This window comes from Cervus elaphus, chromosome 7, assembly GCF_910594005.1.
Source record: "Cervus elaphus chromosome 7, mCerEla1.1, whole genome shotgun sequence".
In the NCBI taxonomy this organism is placed as follows: domain Eukaryota; kingdom Metazoa; phylum Chordata; class Mammalia; order Artiodactyla; family Cervidae; genus Cervus; species Cervus elaphus.
The window spans coordinates 1,654,667-1,673,368 of NC_057821.1; positions in this window are offsets into that span (position 1 = coordinate 1,654,667).

The following is an 18,702-nucleotide window of genomic DNA, read 5'->3' on the forward strand; positions in this document are numbered from 1 at the left end:
CTGAGCACTGTACAAGCCCAGAGGAAAGATAACCAGAACCTTGCATCTGGTTCCCTCCATCTTTTTTTTTTTTTTTTTTTCTGACATAAACTGTAGTAAGCATTGTCTGATTTCTAGGTAGGATGAACTGAAACTTGACTAAGGCAGGAAGGGAGGCTCAGAGGAGGGTGGTGGGTGCAGCTGTAGAGCTGAATGTCCCGGAGAAGGGCTGGTGAGTCCCAGCCTCCGCCTCCATTGCTCCTTCCTCACCCTCAGGAGCTCATTGTGACCGGATCACAGCTCGAGAATGTGAGCCTAGAACGTTAGCCCCCAAGCACACCCTGTGCCCAGTTTCCTGAGGGCAGCCGTGTGATGCAGACAATGGAGAATCCTCTCTTTTCTCTGAAAAGCATTTCAGATACAGACTGAATTCCAGCTCCAATTCCTGGGAGATATATACCATCCTCCCGTTTCTGTATACACTAGGGCTCCTTTTCTGGATCCTTCCTTAGCTCGAGAATAACCCGTCCTTTCCTCCTCCTTAGAAACATGGAACCATCAGGAAGATAAGGAAACCTTGGCTGAGACCGACAAGTACGTGATCCTCTCTTTTCTATTATTATTTCTACGCTTCTGAATCATCTAGAGAGATTCCTGAGAAGGGAAAGAATAGGACATCTATTCTCATGGAAGAATAAAACATTACCCTCTGGAGACAACCAGGCTGGACAGGGGGCAGAGTGAACACGTCTCTCCAAAGATCTCAGATATCAGCTTTCCAGGTATGTTCGAGGGCTCCACGGTATCTGCCAAACACAGTGACCAGGGCACGAGGACTGGATACTGAGTTCAGTCTCAACTACATCAAGGTGCGCGAGCACCACTTCACCAGCCGTGAATAGGTATCTTGGACAGGACTGATCTGAGGACAGTGCTGAGGTCTTGAGAGTCTTGGAGTGGGGTGCTGGACTCAGAAACAGAGGACCACCTGACAGAGTCAGAGTCACCCATTGTTCTGAGAACGTGTGCATTTTTGAGCACAGGAACAATGAGAAAAGATCCGGGTGAATCTCAGTTCAAAAATCCTTATGCGCTTCAAAAAAGGAAAACAAAATATTTTTATCCACCTTAAAAATTCGTGAAAAGAAAAACCACAGAGCTCTGTTAGTGAAATGCCAAAAGTCCTATTATGTATGGACACTGAGAGTCTGATGCTTGTCTAGAGAAGAGACTGAGAATTGGGTCTCAAGTACTCATTATTTCTGTGTCTCAGCATGAAAAGGAGCCAAAGCAGAGAAGTGGGAGTAGGGAGAGGAATGGAGCTTTGAAAGGTACATTCTTCCATTCAGCTATGTGTGCCCCTGGTGTTAGCCCCATCTCTCCGACCCTGAGGGCCCAGGTCCACCGGCTCAGAGGAGGCCAGTGGCAGGGCCCGTCCCTTGGCAAACAGAACCGTCAGGGAAGCTCCTGGAAGAACAGGACCCAGACACTACCCAGATTCCATGTAGAGAATGAAGCTGGAGGGGCCTGGAAAAAGGTATGGCCCAGCAGGAGCCTCTGGGTTGCACTACCAATAGCACCTGGATTGGGAGGTGGGACTCCAGGTCCAACTGTGGACACATTGTTTTGTTAATTTATTCATTTTACTTTGAGGTTAATTATTTTTGCACATCATTTAACATTTCTCAGATTCATCTATGCAGTGAATGCTACCCATTCTCCCTCACAAAGGGACTGGTGAAGGCATCAAGGGGTAGTGGGTATGAAAGCACTTTGTTAATGTAAATCCTTTCACAAGCTTCACCATCACTGTCAGGGATCATGTGGCCTTGGGCCCTGGTATTGGTTTCCAATATCCCAATTGTGTCCCCTTAAAGGGATACTGCAATCAGCCTCCTGTAATACCCCTATGCCCTGGCTTCCTCACCATGACCCAGTTTGCTGATTTCCAGCTTGCAGAGGTTGCCTGGAACCACTGGAAGAGGTCTGGGATGTGACACCGCTTCTGCAAAGATAGAGAATCGTCCCCTTCTCTCCTCAGTGGTTCTTCTTTCCAGAGCCTATGGTGTGACCCCAGGGCTGCAGGTAGCCTGGGGTTGAACTGGAAGGGGGAGCCCTGGGGGTGGGTTTTGGCTAAAATCCTGGGGTGAGAGACAGCACGGACATTGTGAATTCAGTATGGGGCTCGTGCAGGGCAGTTGGTTGCAGATGACCACCCCTTCCCAGCCTGCCCAGTTCTCCGGGCCCAGAAACTCCTGGCTGGAGCTTGTTCCTCATGTCTGCTGCAGACACCTGGGGCGGTTCCCTGACAAAGGCAGCTTTCCTCAGGTCTCCTCTCAAGATGCCCCAGGGGAGATGTGCCAAGAAACACCTCCTGGAGCCCAACAGCTATGGCGGGAGAAGTCCTCTCCCCATGTCCTCCATGTCTCCTCTGCCAAAACGGCCTCTGCCTCGAGCCTCAAGCATTTCTCCAGATTTTCTCCAGTCTTCGTTCCTGCCTTAGTTTCCACTCACTCAGATTCATCCCTGAGAGCCTCACCAACACCAGCCTCTCTTTCCCCTGGACAGTCTTCCACCCATTTGTTTTCTCTCCTTCCCACCATATCATCCTGATACAGGGACCTGCCTTCCACCTCAGCACCATTAGGCTCCTTGCTGAGCCTCCCTCAATGTGAGCCCATGACACTAACAACGGGCACCGTCCCACAAAGGTCACGCCCATGCTCCCCTTGGAGACCAGCCATCGTAGGGATCGTCCTTTCCAGCTGTCCTCTTCCTACCCTGTCTTGGTGGCGGGGGCTGCCAAAGAATGGAACTTCTCCACCTTGACACACTTGGGGACCCAAAAGAATACCTTCCCATACACTCACCAGAGGCATGATTTTGGTGAGATCCCAAAAACAGGCAGGTAGAGGCAGGTAGCTTCTTTTTTGTCAGCACAGTTGTGCAGAAGCTCCTAGAGATATGAATCACCAGGAGAGTGAAACTGAATGTTTGGAAGGAATAAGAAAAGGAGGAGGAGGCAGACTGCCATGTGACTTCATTGGGGAAGGGAATTAAGTCACTGAGTGACAAGCAGGACACATTGGGCACCAGCATTTCTGAAGCATAAAACGCAAGCCAGAACAGATGCTTGGCCCCAAAAAGCTCCAATATCCTCACACATTGAGGGTCCATCTACCGAAGACATGCAGGCAGCTCTTCTGGTCTCCCCTTTCTGCACAATGAGTCTCTGGTGTCTACTGACAGTACCTGGGTCCCCTCTAGAGTTACACCCTATCTTATTCAGTGAATGCTCTAAGGCCAAACAGTCCCAAATTCTAGCTAAATTAACTTCACAACTGCCATTGGTCCAGTCCTTGATCCACCCTGTAACCCAGGCTTAGCCTCAGTCCTTGACTCCAACCATGTCCCAGCTGTGACCATCAACTCTGAGTCACATTTAGACCCAGGCCAGACCCAACCCTTAATTCCAACCATGCCCCAGTTTCAACCACCACCCCAGGCTCACATGGAGACTCCATGGGCCAGACTCGACTCCAATTCTTGACTCCAACCATGCCCCAGTGTCAATCACCAATTCAGGCTCAAGTGGAGATCCAGGTCCAATCAAAACACTATGGATTTACCTCTGGGCTTTCTATTTTGTTCCATTGATCAATATTTCTGTCTTTGTGCCAGTACCATACTGTCTTGATGACTGTGACTTTGTAGTAGAGCCTGAGCCAGGCAGGTCGATTCCTCCAGTTCCACTCTTCTTTCTCAAGATTGCTTTGGCTATTCGAGGTTTTTTGTATTTCCATACAAATTGTGAAATTATTTATTCTAGTTCTCTGAAAAATACACTTGGAAGCTTGATGGGGATTGCATTGAATCTATAGATTGCTTTGGTCGTATACTCATTTTCACTATATTGATTCTTCCAATCCATGAACATGGTATATTTCTCCATCTATTTGTGTCCTCTTTGATTTCTTTCACCAATGTTTTATAGTTATCTATATATAGGTCTTTTATTTCTTTAGGCAGATATATTCCTAAGTATTTTGTTTTTTTTTCATTGCAATGGTGAAATTAAAGCTTCTGCACAACAAAGGAATAAGCAAGGTAAAAAGACAGCCTTCAGAATGGGAGAAAATAATAGCAAATGAAGCAACAGACAAAGGATTAATCTCAAAAATATACAAGCAACCCCTGCAGCTCAATTCCAGAAAAATAAAAGACCCAATCAAAAAGTGGGCCAAAGAACTAAACAGACATTTCTCCAAAGAAGACATAGAGATGGCTAACCACCACATGAAAAGATGCTCAACATCACTCATTACCAGGGGAATGCAAATCAAAACCACAATGAGGTAGCACTTCACACCAGTCAGAATGGCTGCTATCCAGAAATCTATAAGCAATAAATGCTGGAGAGGGTGTGGAGAAAAGGGAACCCTCTTACACTGTTGGTGGGAATGCAAACTAGTATAGCCACTATGGAGAACAGTGTGGAGATTGCTTAAAAAACCGGAAATAGAACTGTCATATGACCCAGCAATCCCACTTCTGGGCATACACACTGAGGAAACCAGAATCGAAAGAGACACATGTACCCCAGTGTTCATCGCAGCACTGTTTACAATAGCCAGGACATGGAAGCAACCTAGATGTCCATCAGCAGATGAATGCATAAGAAAGCTATGGTACATATACACCATAGAATATTACTCAGCCATTAGAAATAATACATTTGAATCAGTTCTAATGAGGTGGATTAAACTGGAGCCCATTATACAGAGTGAAGTAAGCCAGAAAGAAAAACACCAATACAGTATACTAACGCATATAAATGGAAGTTAGAAAGATGGTAATGATATCTCTGTATGCGAGACAGCAAAAGAGACACAGATGTATTGAACAGTCTTTTAGAACTCTGTGGGAGAGGGTGAGAGTGGGATGATAAGGGAGAATGGCATTGAAACGTGTAAATTGTCATATGTAAAATGAATCGCCAGTCCAGGTTTGATGCATGAGACTGGGTGCTCAGGACTGGTGCACTGGATGACCCAGAGGGATGGGACAGGGAGGGAGGTGGGAGGGGGTTTTAAGATGGGGAACACATGTACACCCATGGCTGATTCATGTCAATGAATGGCAAAACCAATAAAATATTGTAAAGGAAAAAAATTAATTAAAAAAAAAAAACACTATGGAGTTATGTCTCCAACCATAACTCACTTTCAACCACCACCTCCAGCTCATGTGGACACCCATACTCACCCCAACCCTAGACTCCAACCGCAGCTCACTTTCAAACAGCACCAACTCAGGCTCACATGGGGACCCAGGATCAAACCCAATCCTTGACTCCAATCAAACCTCAGTCACAACCACAACCTCGGACTCACATGGGGACCCACTGCCCATCTAACACTCTCTTTCCCAATGGAACCATCTTCCTCTCAACTGAAGACTATGATGAAGTGTCTTGACCTACATTCCAATATAAGGCACAAACTTTGATCCTCAATGCAATTCAAATCCTACAATGTCACTTTTTAAAAAAGCAACTAGAAAGTGGGCAAACTTTACCCTCTGGTTAGAAAAATCTCAGCAAGTCTTTAGCCAGACCACCCCCAATCTTTCCCAGGAAAACAGGTCTTCCCAGGCACGCAAATCTGTCTCCATTGTTCCTGGCGATCTGATCAGCCCTGAGGTTCAGCAGAGACTGGAGTGCCCTGTTTCCAAAAGGTTCATGCAGCAAGAGAGTGGCCGCCCCGCAGAACCCAAGAGTCTCAGAAAGTGATGCAGCCTCAGGGCGAGTCGCCAAGGCCTTAGCAGGCAATGGACACAAAGAGATCCTCAAGGCCTTCTGCAGGTCTAGGCAAAAGCAGCCAGGAAACACAGAAAATGGCATCCTGGTACCTAGCAAGGATCCCAACAGGAAAGCTCCTGAGCCAAGATGTAAAGCAGAGCATGAGGAGGTTCCTAAAAGTTTTGTGCATGACCTCAGCAAACCCTCCAGTGAAGGTCCCAAGTGCAAAACCTGAGTTAGAAAGAGAGTTGAGCCCAGGCAGGAAGCATCCAGAAGAAATCCTGGGGGTCTTTATAAACAGGAAGTCACAGCAGATCCATGAGGGTTGGATCCCTGTTAATGTCTATTGTTCAAGGCTTTCTGCCAACCACTTCATAGACCTTCCTGGACAGTCAAATGCTCCTATGGGAACAGAAAATGCAGGTTGTTCTCAGGATTGGGAAGCTTCCATGTAGACATCCTATGAGTCTCTTGTCCTCAGTCCTCATATTCAACAGGAGCTGGAAGCTCATATAATAAAGTTTCAGGTGAGGCACAGATGGGTCCTTCTCCTAGGTTCATATATAGCTTGAAGGTGAAAACATCTCATCACATACGACTTCCAAGATCCACCTTGAAGATTACCAGTGACTCTGGGGACCACCCAAAAACCCAAGTTAACAGAGGGCTCAGGAAAACATTCTCATCCCCATCCAGGAGAGAAAGTGATAACAATCCAGGCAGTGCCCACACTGGAGAGTACCTGCCCTGCCCCCTACCAGGCAACTGAGAAAACCTGGGGGGGCTCTGGGAGGAACCTCAACTGGAAACATCCAGAAGCCCTCAGAGGCCCCTCTGGCTGGACAGGAAGACAAGCCACCTTCTCAGGCCCCCACATACACCTTTGGGAGCAGAATTTGGCACAGTGAGTCTATTGTGGAGGCTGACAAAGGCAGCTTGGAGCCCAGTCCACATCCAGCAATGCCCAGGAATGAGCCACAGGAGGAATCTGGGGATTGGGCCACCCCAGAAACTTGCTCTAGTGTGCCTGTCATGGACCCTGATGAATGTTCCCAATCTTCCAGAAAACAAGAGGCTGTGGAGGGAGACCCTGCTTAGAAAGGTTCTTTTGAATCTAGTCTACTAATCAAATCCCAAATAATTAATATTGATATAAGATCATGGTCTCCAAGGTCCCATAAAAATCCCTCCTCAAACACAAAGACTGTTGCCACAAATCTAGAAGATGTATATTTTGATGAACAGTTTCATAAGCTTAAGTTCCAAGGGTTCATAGACTGGCAGAAATGGGCTCAAGGCCAGGCCACTTGCCTGCTCTTTCAAGACTGTGCCGCTGGGAGGCTTCTCAAAACCTGTCACTCAGATATATTCATTGCCACAAACACCTTGGCTTCCCAGGAAACTCTGTGCTATTCTGAAACCCTGTCCAATTCCCACACATGTGATGTTATGTCCAGTGGAGGGAGCAGCCAGGGACAGCAGAAAGCCCTGAGAAGGCAGCCCCAACATAAGGGTCAGCAAAGGAAGTTCGTCTCCACTGATGCGAGAGAGACTAATAGGAGACCCAAACTACAATAGCATAAAAAGGGGTTGGTGGTACAGAGGTTCTACCAGGCCTGCAGGATGAGCCACCCTGGCCAGAAAAAGGAATCAGCAGAGTCTCTACAAAACAGTTAATCCTGAAGAAGGGATAGGTTTCTTCAGAAAACCACTTGAAAGAAAAGATTAAGCAGTTTCTGCAGTGGATTTGCCCCTGAAGGCAAAAGACTGGAACAAGCCCTGCAAAAAGCAAGCCTGCAGCAGACACTGCCCAGAGGCAGGGGACTGTCAAAAGAAGTCTGATTGCGGACAGCAAGGCTGTTGAGGCTCAGGCTCTCATGACTGACATCTGTTGGACAGATCTTATAGGAGAAGATGGAGCTTCACCATGTACCACATCTTCAGAGCTTCACTGATACAAAGCAGAACTTCAGGCCCCATTAAGTCCAGCTTACTGCTACCACGGCTTTCTCTGAAATCAAGAGCAAAGGAGAGTGATGAAACAAACAGCCCACCACCAGCGAGCTACCCCCATAGGCCATATGGATCCTACAAAGAGGAAGTGGACCAGTCCCAGGAGCAACACGTGGACCTTCCCACTCAGGGAGCCAGGTCCCAGGCAGGGCAGAGCCTGCCAGCACGGATCAAGAGTGACAAGTGTCCCAGGCCATCCCCTCCGCAGCCCAAGGCACTGTCTTCTTCAGAAATACACCTCTGCTGGTCAATCAGAACATCCCTGTCACAGCATTCCTGGTAGGAAAATTCTTCTCCAAGAAAAAATGCATACCGTGCATATGAACAGTTTTTCTCTCATGTTAGCACATCCTCTGTGTTAAAAGCTTCTTCCTACCAAAAAAATTGTTTTCTGAAATAAATGTCTTTTCTCCTGAGAAATGGTGCTCTGTCTGTGCCCTGCTTGGAGAAAGGAAATGGGTCAGGGTCCACTCTTCCCAGGCGCCTGCTTTGACTTCCATATGGGATGGGGTCAGGGAAGGAAAGTGAACCCCAGCATGGATAGTCATCCACACCCTAATTCCCTCCCTGTACCTCAGTGTCCATAATACCAGCACAGCATTCCAGAAACAAGCAACAGCATTCAGGACATGTCACGGTGAACTAGACCTGAAGACATCCCTCTTCTCAGGATGCAGCTCAGTCCTGCCCACCTCTCTCTCTGCCTTGAACTTATGAGTCTGTAGGGGAAGAGTTTGCCCAAGCTGAAATTTCCCCCAGGCTCACAAAGTGTCAGAAGCAAGTTCACTCGTCAGAATAAGGAGGGGAGTTTGGGGCAGTGCTGGCCCCGAGTCCAGGAAGGGAGAAACCTCATCCATGTGTAATGGTGGGATTAGATGACACTATCCTGGAAGGTCCTCCTCTTCCAGATGGAGCTATAATGAGACATGCCAGGCCTGTCACCCTTCCCCTGTTTTTCTCATGCTCTGGAGCAGGGGTGAGAATGAGGATCACACACTCTCAGCTCTAAGGGTTGCAATGTGGACCATGAAGGCCCCTGAGGGCTGGTCCACCCCTGCCCTGGAGAAGAGGACAGCTCATAGTACACACCTCTGCCAGGGGGGCAGGGGGCATGTTTGTGTGCAGTCACCTCACTGTCTGAGGGTGAAACACAGTACCCCTAGTGTTGGATGCAGGGAAAGGAGGCAGGTGTCAGAGGTGCGCATAGATGGTGCAGTGACCAAGCAGCCCCTGGTGTCCACCAGCATCTACACACCCAGAGGAAAGAAGTTACGGGGCCGTTGTCGCTGGGCGGCCCTACCCCAGAGCCTCCACTCTACTCCAGTTCCCAGAGCCCAGACAGAGGGAGGTCACCTGCAGTCCCTGACAGAGGGCCAGGCCCTCAGAAGCAGCAGAGCCTCCAAGCAGGCAATCTCCACCTCTCCAGAGTGTAGTTAATCGGCTTTCTCAGGACTGGGAGCTCAACACAGACTCATGGTCCGGGACCTCTACCTATGCATGTGGCCCAAGGAAGCTCCCAGAGGACAGGTGGCACTCAACAGGCCCAGAGGCTCTGCTGTGTCATAGCAAGTCTCAGCTGTCATCAGCCTCGCTCAGCCCTGAGCCTGGACAGGGAGGCAGCCAGCAGACAGGATGTGCCACCTGGTGTGTGGGAAGTGACCTGTAGAGAAGGGTGCAGTCAGCTATCTTCCCCAGGACCCATCTACACAAGAAACTGTGAGTCACTCAGTCCTTTCCAACTCTTTGAGCCCTGCAGGCTCCTCTGTCCATGTAATTTTCCAGACAAGAATACTGGAGTGGGTAGCCATTCCCTTCTCCAGGGCATCTTCCTGACCCAGGTATCGCAGCCAGAACTCCTGAATTGCAAGCAGATTCTTTACCATCTGAGTCACCAGGGAAGCCCTGGAAGGCAAGGAGACAAGAGCAATTCTCTGGAGCAATTCGGGGCTCTGTGTCAGAGTCACTAATGGGGTAGAGAGACTGGCTCCAGGAGGGGGCACTGATCCAGGTGACAGCTGGAATGCGCCTGCCCCCACGCCTGTTAGGGCCCCCACACACGGGACCAGGTCCAGGTCTGCATGGCGGCATGCACAGGCCTGCTTGTGCTGAGGTCTCTGCCTGGAGCCAGGTCGTGCCTCTGGGCCCCATCCCTCAGGGTGGGCACAGAAGTGGGGGCTCAGACAAGGTCTAAGGGAGCGGCTGGGACTCAGGGCACAGAGTGGCCTCCAGAGCTCAGGAGAGAGGGAGGCACACGCAGAGACTCTGAGCCTGGGGGTTGCCTGGTCCTCAGAGGCATCAAGAGGTCAGTCCTGAGGGTGGGGGGAGCTGACCCTGAAGACACATGTGCGGAGAAGTGACACAGAGGGACAGCGAAAGAACAGCAAGAAACCAGATGGGGAAAATCCCTGTGCCCTTCTCTTGTAAGGGGCAGAATAGTCAGCAACCGAGGTGCTCTCACTAGGAGTCTCCACACAGAGACTCACACTGTTTCCATAGGGGGACCTCCCACACATCCACTCTGAGAAATCTCACCCTGAGACCACTCAGGGCATCCCACAGAGACCTCGCTCTGAGACCTCCCATGCACACACCTCCCAGGTGTTCTTTAGGATCTGAGGACCCACCCACAGACACGTCCTTCATGGGGGGTCTGATGTCAGGCAGCACAGGAGAAGGACCAGTGATGGTGCCCACTCCCAGAGCTCCAGACATCCAGACATTGTCAGCATTGCCCTAAACGGGATTCTCTGCTTGGGGACCTGCTCATGCCTTCTGTCTTTTGCAACCATTGCCTCTGAACAGAAGAGTCATGGTGCTCCACGTGCAGACCTGCAAAAGTCTTTCCTGCACAGATCTTCATCAGCTTGAGCTCTGCCCCATGGCTTAGAGCATCACAGATTTTAGACATGAGTTAAATGCTGCCAACCTCCAATGCAAGCATCTTATTTGTCCCATTTATTCATCTTCCTGTCAGATGGTGCCAATATCATATTGTTTTCTTTTCTGGAAGGTAAGATCTGAACTTGTGATGCAGGTTTCTTTACTTACTGCAGCAAGTGGGCTCTAGGAATAAAATTAACCAGCAACAAGGTGTGTGGAGTTTCACTCACTTCCCAGGCAGCTGTGCAACTAATGCAGCATTTTGTACATAACAGCTTGTGTCAGGCTTGGGTTTTAAGTCCAAATGCAACAGCCTAAAATTATGTGTAAGTTTTTCAAATGAATCATATATCTGGAAATATTCCTTTCTGGTCCCCTGCAAAAAAATACTTTTTTTTTTTTTTTTTCTCAAAATGTGGTAATGCTCTCAAATGATATTTGCATATTTCCAACATATGATATCTAATCTTAATGTCCAAGTAACATAGCTTAAGCTATTTAAGAAGATTTAGTGTTTAAATAATTCTTTTAAAATGTACAATTTCCAAGACTCAAATGGGCTCCATTTTATGTTCATTATACGGTTACAAAAAGGATACATTTCCTCAAATAGTGTGGAATTTACAAAAGATACCATCTAATCTTGCTTGATATATACACACGGCCTAATAAAATGACCAGAAGGGACTCCATATCTGAATCAAAGAAAGTTTACATAAATAATCAAAGTGTGCATTACCATACCCAAAGTGTACAGCAATCATCAAAATGCTCACATTGTATATCCAGCCCTTTCCAAAGGGGGACTTCAGTGATATCACACACATACCTCTTGTTACTCATAAACGACTAGTTTCCCTGCTTTGGTAACATTGACTTAATGATAGCCATCATGCATTTATCACTGTTAAGTCAGATTATCTGCATGATGACAATCTTTCCTCTAAGAGAGGCAGGGTTGATATGAGGTCTCTTTTGGCCTATTTATGTCAATCAGGTGGCACTAGTGGTAAAGAACCCGCCTGCCAATGCAGGGGGCATAAGAGACATGGGTTCCATGCCTGGGTTGGGAAGATCCCGTGGAGGAAGGTATGGCAACCCTCTCCAGTATTCTTGCCTTGAAAATCTCCATTAACAGAGGAGAACTGTACACAAAAGCTCTTAGTGACCCAGATAACCACGATGGTGTGGTCACTCACCTAGAGTCAGACATCATGGAGTGTGAAGTCAGTTGGGCCTTAGGAAGCATTACTCTGAACAAAGTAGGGGGAGGTGATGGATTTTCAGCTGAGTGATTTAAAATCCTAAAAGATGATGCTGTTAAAGTGCTGCACTCAGTATGCCAGCAAATTTGGAAAACGCAACAGTGGCCACAGGATTGGAAAAGGTCACTTTTCTTTCCAATACCTAAGAAAGGCAATGCCAAAGAATGTTCAAATTACTGTACAATTGCTCTGAAATGAGACCCTGACTCATTTCATATGCCAGAAAAACATGCCCAATAGCCTTCAAGCTAGGCCTCAGCAGTACATGAACTGATAACTTCCAGATGTACAAGCTGGATTTAGAAAAAGCAGAGGAAGCAGAGATCAAATTGCCAACATCCGTTGGATCATGGAATAAGCAAGAGAATTCCAGAAAACATCTAGTTTTGTTTCATGGACTGCACTGAAACCTTTGACTGTGTAGATCACAGCCAACTGAGGAAAATTTGTAAAGAGATGGGAATATGAGATCACCTTACTTGCCTCCTGAGAATCCTGTATGCAGGACTCGAAGCAACAGTTAGAACTGGACATGGAACAACAGACTGGTTCCAAATTGGGAAAGGTGTATGTCAAGGCTGTATATTGTCACCTTGCATATATAACGTATATGCAGAGTACATCATAGGAAATGTTGGACTGGATGACTCAAAGCTGGAATCAAGATTGCTCAGAAAGTGTCAATAACCTCAGATAGGCAGATGACACCACTCTAATGGCAGAAAGTGAAGAGGAACTAAAGAGCCTCTGATGAAAGTGAGAGAGGAGAGAGAAAAAGCTGGCTTAAAACTCAACATTCAAAAACAAAGATCATGTCATTCGGTCCTATTACTTCATGGCAAATGATAGGGGAAAAGTGAAGACTGTTCAGATTTCATTTCTTGGGCCCAAGATCAATGTGGATGGTGACTGAAGCCATGAAATTAAAAGATGCTTGCTCCTTGGAAGAAAAGTTATGACAAATCTAGTGGGTGTATGACAAAGCAGAGATATCATTTTGCTGACAAAGATCCTTATAGCCAAAGCTACAATTCTTCCAGTAGTCATGAATAGATTTGAGAGTTGGACCATAAAGAAGGTTGAATGCCGAAGAATTAATGCTTTGAACTGTGGTTCTGGAGAAGACTCTTGAGAGTCCCTTGGACTGCAGGAAGATCAAACCAGTCAGTCTTAAAAGAACTCAACCCTGAATATTCATTGGAAGGATTGGTGCTGAATCTCCAAAACTTTTGCCACCTAATTTGAAGAGCCAACTTATTGGGAAAGACCCTGATGCTAGGAAAGATTGAGGGAAAGAGGAGAAGGGGGTGACAGAGGATAAGATGGTTGGATGGCATCACTGACTCAATGGACATGAGTTTGAGCAAACTTACAGAGACAGTGAAGGACAGGGAGGCCTGGGGTGCTGCAGTCCATGAAATCACAAAGAATTAGACAGGATTTAGGGACTGAAAATCAACAATCTCAGAAGATAATATGTTTACAAAGAGGGCAGCTAAAGTTGGCTGAGTGTCCCTTTTATTACATGGAACCCCAAATGCTGTAAAAAGAGAGCTTCCAAACTAGCTGTCAAATGGCCGCAGATTCTTCCCTCTTTTGTTTGTATGATCGAATAACAGATCAATCAGTGTGCACAGGGATGATTTTAGAAATGGCTTGTAAAAGTCAGTTATTCTGAAAGACTTTTAGAGGCTCTGTTGTGCTTAGTCACTCAGTCGTGTCCAACTCTTTGAGACCCCGTAGACTGTAGCCCTGCCAGGCTCCTCTGTCCGTGGGGATTCTCCAGGCGAGAATACTGGAGTAGGTTGTCATGCCCTCCCCCAGGGGATTCTTCCCAACCCTTGAATATCATCCTAGGAGTTTTCCGTTTTGCTTCCTCCATCCATTGGGAGGCCTCCCCTGGTCCTGCCAACATGTGTACAAGCTGAGAAAGATCTAGCAGTTTGGGGTTACAGGCCCTGACGATGATTCTTAGCTCTTCCAAAAATTTTGGGGGCTCCTCCTTAAGTTTAAAGAATTCTTTGACTACAGCTCTCAGTTCAGTTTTGACCAACGAGTAAAGAGTAATTGAGGAGGATCGCCTGAAACCTCAGGTAGAGTTATCTTAAATGAGAATTGTTAAATATCTCTTTAGATTAGGAAAGTAGTTCAGACAGAATTAGTAAAACATGAAAAAAAGACATGGTAGGTGGGTAGGAGGATTTAAGTCTTAAGTACATCTGTCTATAGTATTTTGCTTTAGGTACATTTTGTCTCTTTAGCTTTTTATAAACATTTTTATTTGGAGGATAAATGGTTTACCATCTTGTGTTGGTTTCTGCAGTTTAAGAATGTGAATCAGCCATACGTATATACTCTATATACTGCCTTCTGAACCTCCCTCCCACCCCAACTCATCCCACTTCTCTAGGTTGTCAAAGAGCAGGAGGTTGAATTCCTTGTGTTATATAGCAACTTCTCACTAGCTGACTATTTTACATATGGGAATGCACACATTTCAATGCATTCATTAGCTTTTTGTACTGAATCCTTAAAAAGAGCAGGCCTTTATTTTGGAATCTGGAAACCTTCTGTAAATTTTTCCATATCAATTAAAGTAGGCATCTCTTTCCCCTTGTCCAATTTGGGATCTGATGCTCTCTAGGGTTTTCCTTAAATGAACAATCTTGTCTAACTGGAACACTCTGCACACTGACTATTATAATCCTAGATTAGTATTAATAAAATTTTGCCATCTTTCTAATATCTACAGCCTTAAGGTCCATAGCTCTTACATATAAAATATAAAATAAGCTGGAGTGCCAGAAGGTGGCATGCTCATGCTCAACAGGGGTGAAGGCTCCCATCTCCTTAGCTGGTCTTTGTCATCCCCAAACAAGACAGACACACCTGTGCCATAATACACCAGCACTACCCGAGAGATGCTACCACCACCTGGCCAGATGAGGCCTGGCGTGCACAACCACCAACTCTCAGAGAGCCTTGTATGAAGAAAAGCATAGAAGCAGGAAATCCCAGGAAATGAGGACTACAAACTGATCCCATACAAAATGGAGAGCTACCGCTGCTCACGACCAGTTCTGAGTGCTGAATCTAGGAGCTGATACTGATTCCAAACACATAGGGAAGTAAAGACTACACTGTAAGCAGTTCCCAATGTGGAATCTAGCAAACAAAGTTAGGGGCTAGGGTTTACCACTGGAAAATAGACTGGCAACGACCAAGAAATGTTACTGTGCACTGGAAATTTGATCTAACAGGCTATGGGTTTGGCCTCAGGCAGAATGATCTGCCAGCCAACCCAACCTGCCCTGAAAGCAAAGCCAATTAGTTTAGGGGCACAAATGCAAAGAGAATGAAGCTCAAACCAAAAGGAGTTTACTAACAACCTCCACAGATGGCAAGAAAGACAGTGAACTCAGAGGATGTGTGGGCACCACAGTTGTTTCTCCTTGTCTCCAAATGTCATCAGAAATTCCCTTGAGATCCCATTGCTGCCACCAGTACATTAAAAAACAAAAATTAACTGAGCAAATTTGAAGATTTACTTTGAATTTGTAATAAGCTGACTCTAGTAAATGATTCATGAATCAGGCATCATTTCATTTGGAAGATAGGGAGATACTCCAAGGGGTTAAACATCATGGATGGCTTTTAAGCTAAGTAGAGCAGGACAAGGAAATAAGTCACCAGCAAGAGAACAAGTGTAACTTCAGTGTAGGAAAGGAAACATTCAAGAGAAAATGGCTTCTTATTAGCTAAACTGCAAAATTGTCTATTAGCTGGGTTTGTTGCTGGCCAAAAGGGAAGTCTTCTCTCCTCCAGCCACGGTGGTAATGTGGCTGCCCTTCTTGTTTGAGAATGCAAGGTATATTTCTTCCTGTTGGGATCTGTAAATGCCCTCTTCCTGTTAAGGTAATTGAGGATGAATGACATGGCATGAGAGCTCCCTCTAGAGACCTTCCAGACTCCAACTATAGTTAAGGTTTGCTTTTCTTGATTTCACAGCATGTTTTGTTAGCAGGAGGATTCACATTGAGGGAGAAAAGGCCAGAAGACTCACCGATAAGATGGCTCAGAAATTCTTGGGTGAATCCATGGGAGGCAGAGGGAGCTGTGGGGTCAGCTGTGGTGTCCACACTGATTGCATGGCTCCATCTGATGGCGTTGCAGCTTCCTGTGAAACAGGTCAGTTCAGTTCACTTGCTGATGTCTTTTAGGATGGACTGGTTGGATCTCCTTGCAGTCCAAGGCACTCTCAAGAGTCTTCTCCAACACCACAGTTCAATAGTATCAATTCTTCAGCACTCAGCCTTCTTTATAGTCCAACATTCACATCCATACATGACCACTGGAAAAACCATAGCCTTGACCAGATGGACCTTTATTACCAAGGGAATGTCTCTGCTTTTTAATATGCTGTGTACTTTGGTCATAACTCTCCTTCAAAGCAGTAAGGGTCTTTTGATCTCATGGCTGCAATCACCATCTGCAGTGATTTTGGAGCCCCCCAAAATAAAGTCTGACACTGTTTCCACTGTTTCCCCATCTATTTGTCATGAAGTGATGGGACCAGATGCCATGATCTTAGTTTTCTGAATGTTGGGCTTTAACCCAACTTTTTCACTCTCCTCTTTCACTTTCATCAAGAGACTTTTCAGTTCCTCTTCACTCTCTGCCATGAGGGTGGTATCATCTGCATATCTGAGGTTATTGATATTTCTCCCAGCAATCTTGATTCCAGCTTGTGCTTCTTCCAGCCCAGGGCTTCTCATGATGTACTCTGTATAGAAGTTAAATAAGCAAGGTGAGAATATACAGCCTTGACATACTCCTTTCCCAATTTGGATCCAGCCTGTTGTTCCGTTTCCAGTTCTAACTGTTGCTTCCTGACCTGCATACAGGTTTCTTAAGAAGCAGGTCAGGTGTTCTGGTATTCCCATCTCTTTCAGAATTTTTCACAGTTTATTGTGAGCCACACAGTCAAAGGTTTAGCATAGTCAATAAAGCAGAAATAAATGTTTTTCTGGAACTCTCTTGCTCTTTTGATGATCCAGCGGATGTTGGCAACTTGATCTCTGGTCCCTCTACCTTTTCTAAAACCAGCTTGAACAACTGGAATTTCGTGGTTCACGTACTGTTGATGCCTGGCTTAGAGAATTTTGAGCATTACTTTACTAGCGTGTGAGATGAGTGCAATTGTGTGGCAGTTTGAGCATTCTTCAGCATTGCCTTTCTTTGGGACTGGAATGAAAACTGATCTTTTCCAGTCCTGTGACCACTGCTGAGTTTTCCAAATTTGCTGGCATATTGAGTGCAGCAGTTTCACAGCATCATCTTTTAGGACTTGAAATAGCTCAACTGGAATTCCATCAACTCCACTAGCTTTGCTCGTAGTGATGCTTCCTAAAGCCCACTTGTCTTCAAATTCCAGGATGTCTGTCTCTAGGTGAGTGATCACACCATCGTGATTATATGGGTCATGAAGGTCTTTTTTGTATAGTTCTTCTGTGTATTCTTGCCACCTCTTCTTAATATCTTCTGCTTCTGTTAGGTCCATACCATTTCTGTCCTTTATTGAGCCCATCTTTGCATGAAATATTCCTTGGTATCTCTAATTTTCTTGAAGAGATCTCTAGTCTTTCCCATTCAATTGTTTTCGTCTATGTCTGTGCCGTGATCTCTGAGGAAGTCTTTCTACCTCTTTGTTATTCTTTGGAACTGTGCATTCAAATGGGTATATCTTTCTTTTCCTCCTTTGCCTTTTTCTTCTCTTCTTTTCTCAGCTGTTTGTAAGGCCTCCTCAGATAGCTATTTTGCATTTTTGCATTTCTTTTTCTTGGGGATGGTCTTGATCCCTGTCTCCTGTACAATGTCATGAACCTCTGTCCATAGTTCATCAGACCCTCTACCAGATCTAGTCTCTTGAATCTATTTCTCACTTCCACTGTATAATCATAAGGGATTTGATTGAGGTCATACCTGAGTGATTGAGTGGTTTTCCCTACTTTCTTCAATTTAAGTCTGGATTTAAGATGCTACACACGGACAACACCAGATTGCCAATACCGAAATTAGAGTGATTATATTATTTGCAGCCAAAGATGGGGAAGCTCCATACAGTCTCCACTTTACATGTGGAGAAACTGGGCACTGGAGAATGAGTAGGAGCGAGGGCAAGGCTACAGGCCACTGGGCTGTGAAGCCTGGCTCATCTCAGGCCGCCGTAGCAAACGCCCTCCCCCAAGGTCACCAACTCCAGACATGAGTATTGTGCTGAACTGAATTCAGTTGATAATGTTATCTGAAAATGTGGGAAGGCTGTTTATTTATGGAATTAAATCAGCCATGCAACCTAGGGACCTAAGAGCAAGCACATGGTGGTTTTCTTCTTATTCTAAAATTAGTTCCCAGCTTTTCTCTTTTAGGGATTCCTACTGTGTTCACAAATTATTGAGCTTTATGGTTTCCTAGGCCAGTAATAAATGGAACAAGAGGGAACAATAGAGATTAGAAATGTGTTGGGTGGATCAGGTCTGATAAATAGATAGCTGTATTTTTAATGAAGATGGCATGACTGGAAATCCTATTTATAGTTATCTAATTTTCCTATTTTTTAAATGGATAAAATAATGATATAGGGCTTATTTTCAAAACCACTTGGAGAAATAATATGCAATTTCAAGAAATATTATAGTTACTATAAATTGTTTAGTTGCAAAACAAAAATAAAATGTCACCTCAAAAATCAAGATTTTTACCCAG